The sequence below is a fragment of the Amblyomma maculatum genome, chromosome 2 (genome assembly GCF_055883805.1).
Source record: "Amblyomma maculatum isolate TAMU_Amacu chromosome 2, ASM5588380v1, whole genome shotgun sequence".
Taxonomy (NCBI): domain Eukaryota; kingdom Metazoa; phylum Arthropoda; class Arachnida; order Ixodida; family Ixodidae; genus Amblyomma; species Amblyomma maculatum.
This window is the reverse complement of record NC_139345.1, coordinates 103385058-103401219: the sequence shown is the minus strand read 5'-3', so window position 1 is coordinate 103401219 and position 16162 is coordinate 103385058. Positions and strand designations below refer to the sequence as shown.

The 16162-nt window shown below is 46.1% G+C and overlaps 1 long non-coding RNA gene across 1 annotated transcript; it reads right to left on the bottom strand.

The window, feature by feature from the left end:
- Positions 1 to 6463: 6463 nt before the first annotated feature.
- On the bottom strand, positions 6464 to 12634 carry LOC146199439 (uncharacterized). The gene is made up of 5 exons (XR_014704753.1): positions 12322 to 12634; positions 10381 to 10587; positions 8947 to 9106; positions 7473 to 7602; positions 6464 to 6533 (listed from the first exon to the last, which is right to left on the bottom strand). It is a non-coding gene; the product is annotated as an uncharacterized LOC146199439 (long non-coding RNA).
- Positions 12635 to 16162: the final 3528 nt, after the last annotated feature.

Genomic DNA, 16162 nt, shown 5'->3' with positions numbered 1-16162 from the left:
TACCAAATAACTGGCAGTTTGATCTTTGGTGGAATCACCCAGAGTTGTGTGCTGTGCGATGTCAGCCGACGTTAGATTCAGAGGGGGCCGAAATTTCTGCGAAGACCTCCACTACGGCTCCTCGTTTTCCACTTTCACTCCCTCTTCCCTCCCTTCCGTTACGATGTGGCGCAGGTGCACAATGAAGCAAGTGTGACAGATACTGCGTCTTTCCCTCCCTGTAAAACAACTATTATATTTGGGGTTTAACCAGCCCCACATACAATTATTTAACGACCGAAAGCGACTCAGGCTATTAGATACGCCGTAGGGAAGGACTCTTAAAATTTAGACCCCCTGGGGTTTTTTAGAGTGCACTGACATCGCACAGCACACGGGCATTTTGCTTTTCGCCTCCATTGAAAAGCGGCCATCGAGGCCGGAATTCGATCCTCCATCCTTGGGCTCAGTAGTCGAGCGCCCTAAACACTGTGCCACTGCTTACATCGTTTCATACTCACCAATTATTTTCTTCACACACACAGATACTGCGCCTTTCCTTTCATATGAATCAATGATAATAGATATTGTGATGGCTAAGTTTCTCGGTCTAAACAAACCTTTGTGAGCCTAGTAAAGTTCTTTGTATCCTGCAAGAATGTGGGGATAACAACGTTGCGCGTTGACGTAAAGGCAGTCAGAGATGCTCTAGCTAGTTGAATTAAGGGAAAAACTATTTCCACAGTTTTCTAGATGTTGGTTTCTTTTTTAGTACGAGTACTCACCTTTTGAAGTATGAGCTTCAAATGTCTTACAAGATGACTGCGGCTACAGTATGCACGCAGTGCTGGAAAATGTGCGTTGTCACTCGAATCATGGAATGAGGCGGGCACGTGAAGAACGACAGGGGATCACCATTGTCTCTGATGTCATCCTCCTGCTTTCGAAGCCTCCTTCTGCTGGCCAAGGGGTCACCGAAGCACTCGCCTCGCAGCGCATCCGGCTCCGAAAATTGCTCCAGCAACGCTGGGATGGTCTTAGGGCTATGGCGCGAGCTGAGCGGTGGGAGAAGGAACATTGGTGCAGCAGACACCTCCTCCGACGCCGCTTAGCGCGCACAGAGACTTCCCTCACCGAATTGGTAGACCCGGTTACGGGGTCCATCTCCAACACTCCGGATGCTGTTCTTAAAGCAGCACGGCAGTTTTATTCCGTCCTATATCAGGCCCCAGCTCCAACCACAGCCACTTTTCCACTTGAATCCCCCTCCAACCCAGTTCACCTATCAGGAGCTCCCTTGGATGAGACAGAATTAGAAGCGGCGCTCAAGTCGTTCCACAGAAATCGTAGCCCAGGTTCGGACGGCCTGACTGTTGAGTTTTATGTCAAGTTCTGGAAGCAGCTCGGGAAGCCTTTCACCGCTCTTGTAAACAAGCTCCTGGGTGAGGGGACGCTCTCAGGTACTCAGAGGGAAGGGCGGATCACTCTCCTTTGTAAGGATGAGTCGAGACGCACTGACCTACGAGCCTGGCGTCCCATCACGCTCCTGAACGTCGACTACAAGCTCATAGCCAAGTGCCTGTCCTCTCGGTTAACTTCCTTTCTTCCAGACATTATAGGTCCATACCAGGCTTGTAGTGTTCCTGGTCGTTCCACTCAGCTTCACGGTTTTGCCCTTAGGGACCTTTTCCTCTGGGCTCAACATAGAAATCTTCAGGGTATTCTTTGTTTGTTTGATCAGGAGAAGGCTTTTGATGTTATTAGTCATTCCTACTTATTCCAAGTCCTGGAGGAAGCTGGTATAGACTCTGATTTCCAGCGCATGGTCAGAGCTCTATATACCAGGCCAGTTTCAGCCGTTACTGTGCTAGGACGCATCTCCGAAGTTTTTGACGTGGGCCGTGGAGTCAGGCAGGGATGTCCCCTATCTCCTGCCCTCTACGTGCTCGCATTCGAACCCCTGTTACAAAGGCTCTCTCGAGACAGTCGCATAGCTCGCTTTCCGCTCCCGCCAGGTTCTCCACCAGCTCCCATCTTTGCCTATGCAGATGACCTACCATTGTCGTCCCGGAAGAGGCTTCTGTCTCCTCCGTTCTGGATGTCATGGAGGTGTACTGTAAGGCGAGTGGGGCTAAGGTTAATAGGTCGAAGAGTGCCACCCTCTATTTTGGGTGTGCACCATCCAGTCCTCAGCCCGCTCATGGTCTTCCCGTGAAGGCTGAAGTCCGTCTCCTTGGTTTTTATTTCAATTCACAAGGCCTTTCAGATAGGAATTGGTCCTCTGCTCAAGAGAAAATTGAATCGAGGGCAAGAGAGTATGAGAAGCTCTTGTGTCCGCTTACGGCTCGAGCCACTATCACTCGGTCCCTCCTGTTCTCGGTGCTGACCTATGTCGCTGGCGTAACACCTTTGTCAGCACGGACGAAGCTTCACCTGGAACGGATCCTTTTCCGTTTCTTGTGGAGTGGAGCTCCTGACAAGGTCAAAAGACTTGTGGTGAAGCTGCCTAGGGAGAGGGGAGGCCTCGGCATCTCCGACCTTGGCATCGTAGCCTCAGCCTTGCACGTCAGGTGGACCCAAGTGGCATTGAACTCGGACATGCCTCTGACTCAAAGCCTGTCTTCGTTTTTTCTGAGTACTCGACTCCGCCTTTTCGCCCAGAGCACATATTCTCGTTGCGTGCCACGATCGGGCTCTCCTTCCCCTTTTTATGTTCAGGCAGCTACCTGCCTTGAGCGTCTGCGTAAGGAGGGGGCGGACATTGATGTGGTTTCGGTTCCCCTAAAGGAACTAGTTAGGCTTCTGACTCCCAGTCTCCCCCCTCACCTCCGTCTTTACGACCTCGCTAATGTTAAGCCCAGCTGGCGGTATATCACAGCGGATTTTTTGGAAGCAGGCAGAGCGTCCTTTATGTACCGCTTCGCCAGGGGAGTCCTCCCTATTAAGGCGCCGGCATTTACACGGACCAGCCTGCGACCAACTTGTCCGACTTGTGGTGGTAGAGAGGACACTGTGCACATATTCTCGCAGTGTCTCCTTCCTGAAGCGCTTCTCCGTCGTGTAGCTAACCTATTCGTACCAGACCGTGCAATACCTGAACCCGTTGCCAGGCGTGGCCGTTAACCAGTTCGTCCTCTTGCTCGTGGAGTGCGCGTACCAAGTATGGCTGGCACGCTGCGCGGCCGCATACAACAGCAGAGTTCCGGGCCTCCATGAAGTAATTGCAAAAGTACGGAAAGAGGTCTGGTTCTGCCTGCAGCGGGAACGTCGCATTCTTGGCGAGCAGAGGTTCTCGAAGGTTTGGTGCGAACCATCTGTGATTTTTTCGGTTAAGGGTGGAACACTCTCTGTGTCATTATGATTTTCTCACAGGGATTGGTTGTCCTTAGTGACACTCGCGTTGTCATGAAGGTCCGCCTCGTCGGCTCGATGCCACGATGGCGCTGCAGGCCGTCTTTGCGTTTGATGACACTCACTCCTGTGAGGGCATCACGCGGCGGCCCCCTTGTCCGGGTAGGGCCCGCACCTCGAACTAAAAAACTCTCCCAGACCCCACTTGGCCCTGGGGGGGACTTTGCCGGAGGTGTTGAATGGATGATGATGGGCTGATGAGTTCTGTGTGACTCTGGGGCACGGCACCTCCGGGTGTCAATCCCCCTCCCCATCTGACAACGGCAAAGTGTATTGCCAAAATAAGATTTAATCATCTGTCATTAAGTTTCTCACCGAATCACTATTAATATGTGCAGTGCTGGAAAATGTGTGTTGCCAAATAAGATTTAATCATCTGTCATTAAGTTTCTCACCGAATCACTACTAATATGTGATTGTTGCTAGTTAGGGAATTTATCGAACCTTTCGTTGTCCTCCCATGTATGTACTACAGTGCGTGTGGGTGTATATACAAGTACCTCTGTGTGTGAAAGACAATTAATTCCCTCTACTGTTCTGTAGGTATGGATGAACACGGAATACCTATATTTATGTGATTATTGCTAGTATCGCACCTTTCGTTGTCCTCCCATATATGTACTACAGTTCTTTAACGTGCACTGACATCGTTAAAAAACCCCAGGTGGTCGAAATTTCCGGAATCCTCCACTACGGCGTCTCTCATAGCCTACGTCGCTTTGGGACGTTAAACCCCACAAACCACAAACCATGTACTACAGTGCATGTGTGTATATATACTAGTACCTGTCGCCGTCTGTTTGGAATGGCGGCGAGCACGCGCCTGCGGCTGAGAGACCAACAATGTTTTACATCTATATTGTGAAATCGCTGAACATACTGCAAAATACATTACTAAACTTTGAACTTAGGGAAATGACCCCCAAAGCATATGTGAATGCATAGCAATTAAATGCTTGGACAACGATCAGCGCAGGAAGGCTTATAGAAGAAAACGGAAGCCAATGCTTACTGCCTCTCTCCCCGATGATGTCAGCGATTTCATTTGGTTAAAATAATGGCAGGCTTTACCAACAGCAGACCTCCTTGAGTCGTGGGGCGTAGCACCCTCCGCCGCATGCCCGCAGTTCGCTCAAACCGGAACTTTGAATCATGCTTTGCACGACTGTTGTGTAGCACGCACGTTCTGGCGCCTAGTGACGCGCATGTATCATGCCAGAATGCAGTGGCAGGGTCGCCACAGGGACAGTTTCATAGAGCTCGGCATGTGCACAGGCATCTGTGTACTTTGGACGAGGAGGAGGCCTGGCTGTCTCGAAGGGACGCCCGCAAAAAGCCATGTTTCCAATGCTGTATAAGACAAGAAAAATACTGTACAAAATAATACTGGGGGAGGAAGAATTCCTCCGACAATTTTCTACAAAATTTATCCTTGTTGTAAACGGCGGAGGGGCCGCGCCTGTCCTTCCGTACTAAAAAGGTAGGTTATGTGTTTTTTACTTGCATGATGTCCGAGTTCATAGAGCAAGAAGGCTACAGAAGTGTTATTGTTGCAAAGAACCTGTATAAGACATATATTCAGTGTATGTACCGTCTGTTGCAGAAGTTTGCAGCCCAACGCGCCGGGCGGAGGAGCAGTATCGCTCCCGAGAGGCGGCGCTGCGCCCGCCGGCGCTGCCTGGTGACGTAGCTATAAAGAGTGAGGAGGCTTGTTCTCTTCCTCTCATCCCGCGGTTGATATCGCACTTCTTTGCTCTCAGCCGCGGGATGAGAGGAAGAGAACAAGCCTCCTCGCTCTTTATAGCTACGTCACCAGGCAGCGCAGGCGGGCGCAGCGCCGCCTCTCGGGAGCGATACTGCTCCTCCGCCCGGCGCGTTGGGCTGCAAACTTCTGCAACAGACGGTACATGACTGAGTGTTTTTCAGACCAGTAATTGTCCCAGAAACATTGTGCTTTAGTTGTGTAGAATATTATGGAATATAAAATTCTTTTAAAAGTCAGTATCGAACAATACCTTGGGCATAAAACACAGACAGGCTTAACCTAGACCCATATTCCGAGTCGTTATTGAAGTGTCGCTATTTCACGTGACCTTGAGAAATCTTATTGGTCGAAACGCCGAAACCGGCTTTTGCCACTACGGAACTGGAAGAGGTGGCAAATTCATGTTCCAGCGTTTTTCCCAATCAGATGACTCAAGGACACGCCAGACAGCGACACTTCGATTACGACGCAAACTCGGAAAACGGGCCCAGGTGAACCAGCTCCCTACAATATTACGTAATTGTTTGATCTGTTCTGCTTAGCTAAGGTGGGAGGCTTGTAGTGGTCGTCCCTGCGTATTTCACCTAATCGCGTCTGGTGATTTTGTCGCCATGGCACCCTGAACGCCGTGGAGTTCTTAAGGCTTTCGTTATCGATGTACACTGTAAACAAAATTTCGCCGATTTACGTAGAAACATGGAGGTAATTTATTGCCGAGCTGTTTCCGTATTTCATACAACGGACGTTCCTAATATAACGTAAAACCGTAAAACGGACTCTGTTAATTGGTTACAGAATCTCTGTTTCCTGATTACAACATAATGTTTATTTCTGCATATAAGGTTTCCGTTTTCTGAATACAGCATTGAGTTCATTTCTGCTTTACAGAATTTCTGTTTTCTCAATACAGCATCAAGTCCATGCTAGGATTTCTGTTTTCTGAATACAGCATCAAGTCCATTTCTGCATAACCGAATTTTCCTTTTTCTAATTACGTTAAGCAACCTGTTACACAGACCTTCTTTTGCAATTATGAAGCTGTCTGCTTTCTGATTCACGCGCACAATCAACAGAAAATGAATTCTGTTCTTTTACCGACAGTACAGCATCGGCTGGTACAAACTGTACCAGCCGATGGGATATGATTGTTGATTTCTTTTTAGGAAGAATGTTGGTGTAGCGTCGGTGACCACATGTGAATTTTGTGATTTATCTAGTGAAGAAACATGCACGCATGCAAATTGTGTAGGACTTTGTATGCAAATATATTTACACCCATTCAATGGAACACGTACATACGGTTTATTTCCCTTCGTACATTAAACTGCCTTCGGAGCATGCATCCTCTTTTGCAATCTGCCATTCTGTCTGAGATTCTCTGAAAAGCACAAAAAAAAAGATAGTTTGTCAGAACCATAAGATTCTAGGCACTGGAAAAAGATGGAGAATTGGTTTGGTTTGGTTCGTGGAGTTTAACGTCCCAAAGCGACTCAGGCTACGAGAGCCGCCGTAGTGGGGAACTCCGGAAATTTAGACCACCTGGGGTTCTTTAACGTGCACTGACATAGCACAACACACGGGCGCCTTGCTTTTCACCTCTAACGAAAAGACGAAAAATGTTGTTTTCAGCACTTCTAAGGCAGTGATAAAATTAACACCTGAGTTTCTAGAATTCGACACAAGAAATAAAATAAATTATGAAAAATATAGAATATTGTAGAAACTAACATGCAAATAAGGGATGTAAGACATATAAAAACCTTTTACTGATAACTTGCACGCTTAGATAGGGTAAAGGACTTGAGTTTAAACTTAAACAAAAACTGAGTGACTATCAGTGATCTGAAATGTACCACTGTACAAGGGCAAAATTATTGCAGAAGTCAGAACCATTTTTGGTAGGTCAGCTGTTTCAGTTTTTACATGAGCAAACGTTCGACAAATGGGACGCTGGCATTTGAATGTTACTCCTGGACGTTCATGTTTCTCTGTACTCAATATTGGGAACCAAGTGGCACATGTTTCGAATGTATTACTACATGGTAAATCTGCCATGCCTTTTACTTTCTCTATGTAAAAAAGTTAAAATATTTGCTTCAAGTCATGCACGTGATGAAATGGGAAAAAAGCTTAAGTGATGCGGAAACGCAGAATTTTCAATTATTACACTTTTTCCGGGATCATGGTTAAAGACACATATATATATATTTAAATGAGGAGGCATCAGTTGTTTTTAACGTAGCAAGAATTCATCAAAAAAGATCAAGAGAGCCGTGAAGGCATGCAGTCAAGATCAACCATGAGAAAATTGACATACATGCTTAGTGTATCAGGAGATGGAACGAAGCTTCTGCGCCAACTTCATAACTGTCGAATGGATGCTGGTGAGTGACTTCTTTCCGCCTCGCCACTTGCTCCCTGACAAGGGACTGATGAAAAATATTTGCCTGTAAAACATAAATGACTTGTTTTAGTTATGTTTGTTTTACCAAAGAATACATTGTAACATGCTTGTTATGTTTGTTGCTTAGTATTTCATAAACCGTATGAAACACTGAATAGTTGGCTAAGTAGTTCTGCTAGAATATTTAAAGGCGGACAAACGTTTTCAGTGCAACTATTTAACATTCATGCAATTCCCGAACACTGATGTGTATCGTTGATTGCTTACTATTCCAAAAACTTCGGCTGCAGAAAAAGGTGAAATAGTGGCTAAACAACCTGTAAAAATTTTTTTAGTTATTTATATATCTCTGGATATAAGTAAATAAAATCGTAATGTACAGTGGCATAGATTCACGTATTCTGTAATACCCCCAACAAAAGGGGAATTGCAAACGCGCACAAAGTCACAGGTATATATTTTGTTGGAGCTACGAGAGGTTGCACACTAATAGAGCTTAAATTATGTGCAAAAATATTTCGTAGATTTTTCTTACAGTAAGGAACAGATCTGGCCATCACATCGGTGCATGTCAGTAACGTGTCTATTAAAAAGCCCTTGGGCTAGGTGTTTAGAAGGTTCTTGACGAAAGTGACAAGGGCACGTTGTGCGGCCTAGTCCCGCGAGGCAAGCAAAATGAGCCATGGTGAGGTTCGAGGCAAAGAGTGAGTGGGAGACTAGAAGTCTGTATGGCGTTGTGTGAGGCAATGTTCTATATCTGCTTACATTTGTAAACAGCTAGGGCACTGTGACATGGAAGAGTGTTTGTACAAATAAAGTTTGGCTGCTGTGTGAAGACGGAATTGCTGAAGGATGTACTTTTCACTGATCGATAAGGGTGGGTGTCCTAAGTGGCAAGTTAGCTGAGTCAAATCACTGGTGCGTGCATTATTCATAGCCTATCGCTTTGTACACTGTCTGCATTCACCCTCGGTGGGCTCGTCCATAGGAGCCTCAGCACCCGGTTTACAATAGAGCAGGCAAGCTAGTAGTAAGCCAGCTCATAGAAGTGCACAGAAATTATGTTTTCTTGTCTGCACCACTGCTGAATTTGACAACATAGGGAATATTATTTTCTTAATGAAAAAGTTGAGTACTGGAAACAAGACTAGAAAAGTAGCGTTACATGCATTAGTATATACAGCACATAATTATAAATCAGTCCTAAAAGCAACAAGAAAAGTAAGGCCAGGAGGAAAAATATTTTCAAATGGTCCTTTAAAGGCACTATCCTGAAATGCTTCGCCTCAACAAGTACAATAAACGAAGAATCAAGTGTTAAATGGAGAAATGACATTCATCCCATATATACGATACAACCAGAAGAAAAAAACGATAAGAGCCTCACCTCTGGATAAATTCCAGCGTTGTTGCCGCTGGCTCTGCATACTCAAGATTCAGGACTTATTACAGCACGAAAAGCAGGCAAGCTGCTTCACTGAATGATGCTGGCTCTATAAATACAGCCTCCTGTTCACAAAACACGCACTGCTTTCCATATATGGTACCTGAAATAGAATAAACATTTTTGTTATGCTTCTAATGCAACACAGTGCCAGTGCTTTATTTAAAGTAGCCTAAAAAGTGGAGGCATCATACGCACTGGTGCTGAAAATATGAAAGGAGCAGGTTTTTTGCAAAAAAAAATGAAGACAATTTTTTGGCTAATTTTTAATAACATAAATATTGACTTCAGTATTGTAAGCCATAAAAAATGCTAGTAACAAAAAAAGAAAGATGTGCCTGTCGCGCAAAATTATATAGTAATCATTATTTGAATACTCGAAGTGGCAACTTTTTCTCATTCTTTTTCGGAAGTCTATGCCTTCAAATGGTCATTTTGACTGAAATGGGAACACATAGTGATCTTGTATAATGCTCGCATATCTACAGTTTACAAGAACATATACCCATACTCATTGGCTAGATATATGACAATATCTCGTAACCTATGAAGACAGCTTCCCAAAATTTAAATCGTAATTTAATTTGATTAGTTAGCCTTTTTGTGAATGAAGAGCTAAGCAATCCAGGAAAAGGCATCGATCACTACAATTAGTTCAACCACACAATCTGCTGCCGCATCCATATGTACAAAGCATAATAATAAATACCATCATCAAGTTTACCGAGTACAAATATAACTGGCATGGACGGCAAATCGGAGATCCTGGATGTAATGCTCGTGCCTTCCTGATAAGAGACGGGAGTAAAATCAAATTCATGTGGTAACGAACAAGAACAGTTTATAGTGCTCCAAAACAGTGATAACTGACTAACTTTATAGCCATGTTTCTTTACTCAGCCGATGCACCGAATCCTTTGGTTTCTAGGAACATATACGCGGCAAACAATACAGCTGCGGATATTCCGACAGTCACCTGCAGATTTAACTTCAATGGTGCAGCTCTCTATTCCATACTGCAGATGCTAAGCATTTCAACAAAAATAAAACGGCGGTGACAGGTGTACCTTTTCTTTTTACAACTAAGAAGTTTCCTTTCTTTGATGGGTTCCACGCTCCTATTCCGTATAGCCATAAGCATCAGTCTTGCAAGTAGAGAAGAGTGGTGCCAACATATGGTAGCTACCGAACCTAACAAGCATACTGAAAAGACGTAAGGGAAGTCAAACTGCAATAATCAAGGTTTCTAATAATTAGAGTTCTTTCTTCTTTCTGTTAGGTTATACCTGACACCACAATAGTTTCACATTATTTTACAATCTCCAAAATGGATTGCTCAGGATTCACTACTGAGGTACAGTGGGGTTTATAACTCACTTCAGAGATACGGTAGAGAGCCCGAGGGTCGTCCTTGAAGTATGCGGCAAGGAGATGCATTACCACATCTGCCTCAGCTCTGATGTTGCTTTTTGTTTCTTCGAGCTGCCGCTCTGCAAGCAGGTACACGATTTCCTTTGATTGTGCACTGTCAAGGTACTTCACAAGGAGTGGAGCGCATATTGCAATACTGTCCTGAAATGTGGCCTGGAATAAATTAAAACATTTTTTTTTTCATCATTGGCAAGCAAAGATTATTGGTAGGCTTCAATGGCAAAAGGCAAATGTTTGCTTTGACATGTACGCAGAAATTTAAATTTGCAGCAAGAAACACTGCAGTATGCTACCAATTTTCTACGGCTATCACAGTATCACCATTGAATGTGATGCGGGTCTGGTAGTCCTAAACCAAAGAAACAAATTATCGGGAAAAAATAAACATTTAAAAGTTTTCATAAAATCATGCCAATTTACATCTTACTGATTAAATTTAGCTGCATATCTTCACCACCCTAGGATTTCCACAACTTTCGCTGCTCTGTACAAAGTCTGTGCTTGTAATGCTCAAATTTTTCATTCGCAAAAGCAAGATCTTTCACAGCATCGCTTGGTTTCCTCACATATCAGTCAGCAGAACTGAATATTCACAACTCCAACTTGTACACTGCAGCCATTCCCTTATCTTACCTGAACATCTTTCCCAAGAAAGTTATGTGCGTGACTGTAGAAGAATGGTCTGTGAAATAACAATGGCCATTCTTTCACCTGGGCTGTGGTATGCACAGGGTTAGCCGAGTTGATGAACACCCGTTGGTAAAAATATGTTTCTTTCCTGTACGCCATTGCAAGCGGGACGTCTATATCTCTGAATGTTTTCCTTCCTTCCTTTTTCAAAAAATCAATTTTTTCATGGCCATAGCTGCTGCTTTTACTTTTCTTAACTTGTTTTTTGGTCTTCTGCAGTGCCTGCGTTTCACGATGCTAATTTTTCACTCTGTTCTCTATTTGAAATGATCCACAATATGTGACACAAGCTTCATTCGTAATGACACGTATCTCCCGCAGGATGGCAGAGTACACAGGAAGGCAATGTTTTCTGTTTCAGCATGGTTTCTGTGGCGCCTGAAGACATGGCTTCTGAAGGTTCGGTAGTTCTTGAACGTAGCACCGCACGGACTGATTGGACATAAAGGCTTCACCGAATACACTACTATGATAAGAAAAATGTTCAAAGTAGGCCAGCCATGTAGAAAAGCTCTGCGCACATCTCGGGCATCTGTTCATCTTTCAGCACCATCCGGTAATAACGCTATAATAAGAAATAAGTTGTCATATAATTTACAAACATGCTGTCATACGAAGACCACCCCGCGCACAACCCTCTGAACAATCAGCACCATGTGATGTCACCTGCCAAAGCCACGCCCGTGATTTTTCGCTGACAATTAGTCGAACTTTTTGCTAATCGGCAACTTTAACGCTATCGCATTAATATTGCATACTGCGGTCGAACAGCTCCAGTTGAAAACTAACTTCCACGGTACAAACGAGCGGCTTAGTTCGCGATTGACAAGTTGTTTATGCCTCCTTTAATCTGATCACCGCAGCTGACCAAAATAGAAGCGAAGGTGCTGCTGTGTGCTGCTTAAGTACCGCTCAACACCGGACGTTCGTTTAGTCGGACAGTGCTATAAAATAGGTTCGATATGGTCCGAGTAGTTCCTCTGTCTGGACTCATCATGCGGAGAAACGAAAATCATATGAGCAATGCAAATAAACAAGTTTGTAAAGAGAGCGCGCCCTGTATCGAAATTGTTCACTGAATAAAACGTTTGCACTGGCTGAATGGCGCCTTTGCGAAGCGCGCAGCACTGCTCTTAGACACCAGTACGAAGCCAGCCACGAGTTGCACCTCAAAGACAATTGTAAGATTGTTCTCACCTGTTAGGCGAACACGTTGTCTTTTTTTGCTCGTCGGTGATCCAGATGTATTTGCAAGCGTACAAGATGGCTGGGTCGTCAAAGATAAAAAGTTGCAATGCAGTATCGCAGTCCAGACGTTCAGCTCCACACGTCCACACCCTGTGCTCACTTGAAAAAGGCGCGAGAATGCAGTGCGCAACCGCTACGGCGCATGCGTCATTGCCCTAGCGACGAGGGGACGAAGCAGTCGTCGGCGCGGGCGCGGGCGACTTTATGCAGCAGACGGTGCGGAGTAAGCGCGAAGGCGTGAGAACGTTGTTTTCCGCTGGGAGATGACACGTACAAGGCGTGATTAAAAAAAGAAAAATAACTTACATCGAATCGGCCAACACGGCGACAACCGAAGAGCCTGGGAACGCCGACTTCTAGAACAGTTTTCTATTTGTTTTTATAGTAAATGGCGCAGTACCCAAGGTATATGTACAGTACCTCTCACTTGTCGGTGGGCGCAGCGCCGGGAGGGAAGAGGTGAACGAAAGAATAAAAAAAAAGAAAAAGTACGCCAGCGGAGGTTTCGATCTCAACTTACACTGAGACCGCATAGCAGACAGGCGCACCTGTATTTTGACTCCATTGCAATACCGCCGCCGCGGCCGCGATGAAAGCGCTTCTCCGATCACCGGCCGAGAGCGTTTTGCTTGGCGCGTTAGGTGATGCTGCTGTGTGTACTATGCTTGACAGCAGCAGCATCCGGCCAGAATAGAAACGATGCGCGGCTTTGGAATGTTGCTCTTGTGCAGGTGGTTCGAGAAGCCCAGCCCGGCCGGAAGGCGTGGGAGCATGTACAGTGTGCATGCTTGGGCATCTTCCATACTTGGGCATGCGGGCGTCGCAGTGGCGTGAACTCCTCCTTCATCCATGCCCGGTTCACGGATTTTCAATACGTATTGAATAAGACGGAAGCGCCTGAAATTCGATTCACGGATGTTCAATACTTATTGAGTAACACGGAAGTGTCTGAAATGCTTATAAGGACATTCTCCTTCATCCGTGCGCCAATTTTCGGATGTTCAATACGTATTGAGGAAAACAGAACCGTTTGACGTTCTTTTAAGGAGGTTGTCTGCGTAAAATTACGTTTTTTTACAGTGTACTCATCCCTGTAGGCACCAGTCCCGAGACCGTCATCGACGCGGTGGCCTCAATAGTGGGTTTAGTTCAAGTTCGCTCTGTATCTGTGGACACCGCAACTACGCTGTAAGGGAAGGAAGGAAGGTGGGAGTGAAAGTGGAAAGAGAGAAAGGGAAGCCATAGTAGAGTGCTACGGAGTAATTTCTACCACCTGGGGTAGAAATTATCACTCTTGAAAGGTGATAAGTTTAAGCTAACATACCTTAATTAGAAACAATATAATGCGACATCTTTTTCTGTATTCTTGCCGGCATATCTTCTGGATGGATGGATGGACTAAACTTTAATGTCCAACAGATAAGGTGATCTACCCACCCCCCGACACGCAGGTCAAGGGGCGGGTACCGCCGCCTCCGAGGCAGGCCGGGAGGTCTTGGGTCCCAGCGGCCTCTTCAGCCAGTTGGACGAGTAGGAGCTGGAGCTCAGGGTCCGAGCTGCGCAGCAGGGTCTCCCAGGTGTCTCTACAGCCTATATTGTTCGTCCTCCTGGGAGAATACGGGCATTCCCATATTATGTGGTCGAGGGTCCCTCTCGCCCCACAAAGATTGCACTTGTCGCTCCTAGCCTCAGGGAACATGTGGTTCGCCATAACCGGGTGCGGATATGTATAAGTTTGCAGTCGCCTCCACGCCACTGCTTGTCTGCTGTTTAATTTCGGGTCTGGTGGGGGTACCAGTCTACGATCCAATCTGTAGTGCTGCGTGATCTCCCCATATTTTAGCAAGCGCTCTCCGCTTCCTCGGTCATCAAGTGGCCCTGTAGCGGCTCGGCGGTAGAGATCTCGAGCCAGCTTGTGGGCCGCCTCGTTGCCGGGGACGGCTTCTTGCGCAGGAGTCCAAATTATTTGAATTTTCCTATCCAACTTTTTCTGGCCTAGGATTCTGGCGGCTAAGGGCGAGATTCTGCCCTTGCTAAAATTTTGTATGGCAGTTTTGCTGTCACTGATGACAAACTTCGCTTCCGTTCTGACGCAAGGTAACGCGATCGCAGTTTCCTCGGCTATTTCTATGCTCCGCCCGTGCAAAGTGGCAGCTGTCACGGGATTGCTCCGGCCGCTGACGACCGTTGCTACCGTGAAACTGCCACCACCTCCCGCCGCGTCTACATAGGCCACTTCATGTTCCGAAATTTCGCCGAATCTAATTTCTAATGCTTCGGCTCGTTTTTTCCTCCTGTCTTTGTTATATTCCGGGTGCATGTTTTTTGGCAGCGGGGGAATCACCAAATTTTGTCTGACTTCTCTAGCTACCTCCACCTTGACCGTGGGACCCCTATCCGGATTTATTCCAACTTTCGTCAAAATGACTCTTCCTGTCTTCGTGGTGCCAAGTCTCTCAATTTGAGAGGTTCGCACCGCTTTCGCAAGTTCTGCCCATGTGTTGTGTACCCCTAGAGCCATCAATCTCTCTGTGGATGTGCATATGGGCAGTCCCAGCGCTCGTTTTACGCATTTTCTCATTAGTGACTCAATTTTTTCTTTTTCCACCACTTTCAAATCTAGATACGGCGTTGCGTAGCTCACTCGGCTGGAGATGTAGGCCTGTATCAGTTTCATCAAATTTTTTTCCTTTAACCCTCGGCCTCTGTTGGCCACCCGCCTAATTAGGCTCAGGGTCTGCATCGCGTGATTCTCCAGCCTCTTGGTGGTCTCGCCGTTATGTCCGTGTGACTGGAGAATCAAGCCCAAGATTCTGATTTGCTCGACTATTGGTACCTCGTTACCCGCCACTTTAATTTTGATCTCCGACGGTGCCTTGCACCTTAAGTGCTTCGGATTGTATATAAACAATTCTGATTTCTGCGGCGAGCACGCTAGGCCTCTCTCTGCCGCGTAATCGACTATAATGTCGGTGGCGGCTTGGAGCAGGTTTTCGACGCACGAATCACTTCCCCGGTTGACCCAAAGGGTGATATCATCCGCATATATACTAAATTTTAATCCTTCGAGCTTTGCCAATTGCTCGGGTAGTTCCCTCATAGCCACGTTGAAGAGTAGGGGGGACAGCACTGATCCCTGGGGCGTACTCTTACTCCCTAGCTCTATTGCGGGGGATTCCAGCGTCTGGAACTTCATGCAGGCCGTTCTACCCGTCAGAAAGTCCCTGATGTACCGATATGTCCTGGTACCTACATTAATCTTGTTCAGCCCTTCCAGGACCGCCTCATGTTTACGTTGTCGAAAGCCTTCGTGAGGTCGAGCCCCAAAATTGCTTTCGCATCTTTAGACTTTGAGTCTATTATGTCATGTTTGATTTGGAGCATGACGTCCTGCGTACACAAGTGAGGACGGAACCCGACCATCTCATGTGGCCACAGATCACCCTGCTCCATGAAACTCATCAGTCTGGTCTGGACGACGTGCTCCATCAATTTCCCCACGCATGAGGTTAAGGAAATTGGTCGTAAATTTGCTAGTTGAGGAGGCTTCCCTGGTTTCGGTATTAAAATAATGCTTGCCGTCTTCCACTGTTGTGGGAGCTCGCCTTTTTCCCAACATTCCTGCATATACTCCGTTAGATACCTAATGGAGTCATCATCTAGGTTCCTGAGCATTTTGTTCGTTACTCCGTCAGGGCCTGGAGCCGACTTCGTTTTAAGTCTTACAATATCCGCCCTCACTTCCGCTTCTGTGATGGGAGCGTCCAACGCCTCATTAGGCGCTCCACCA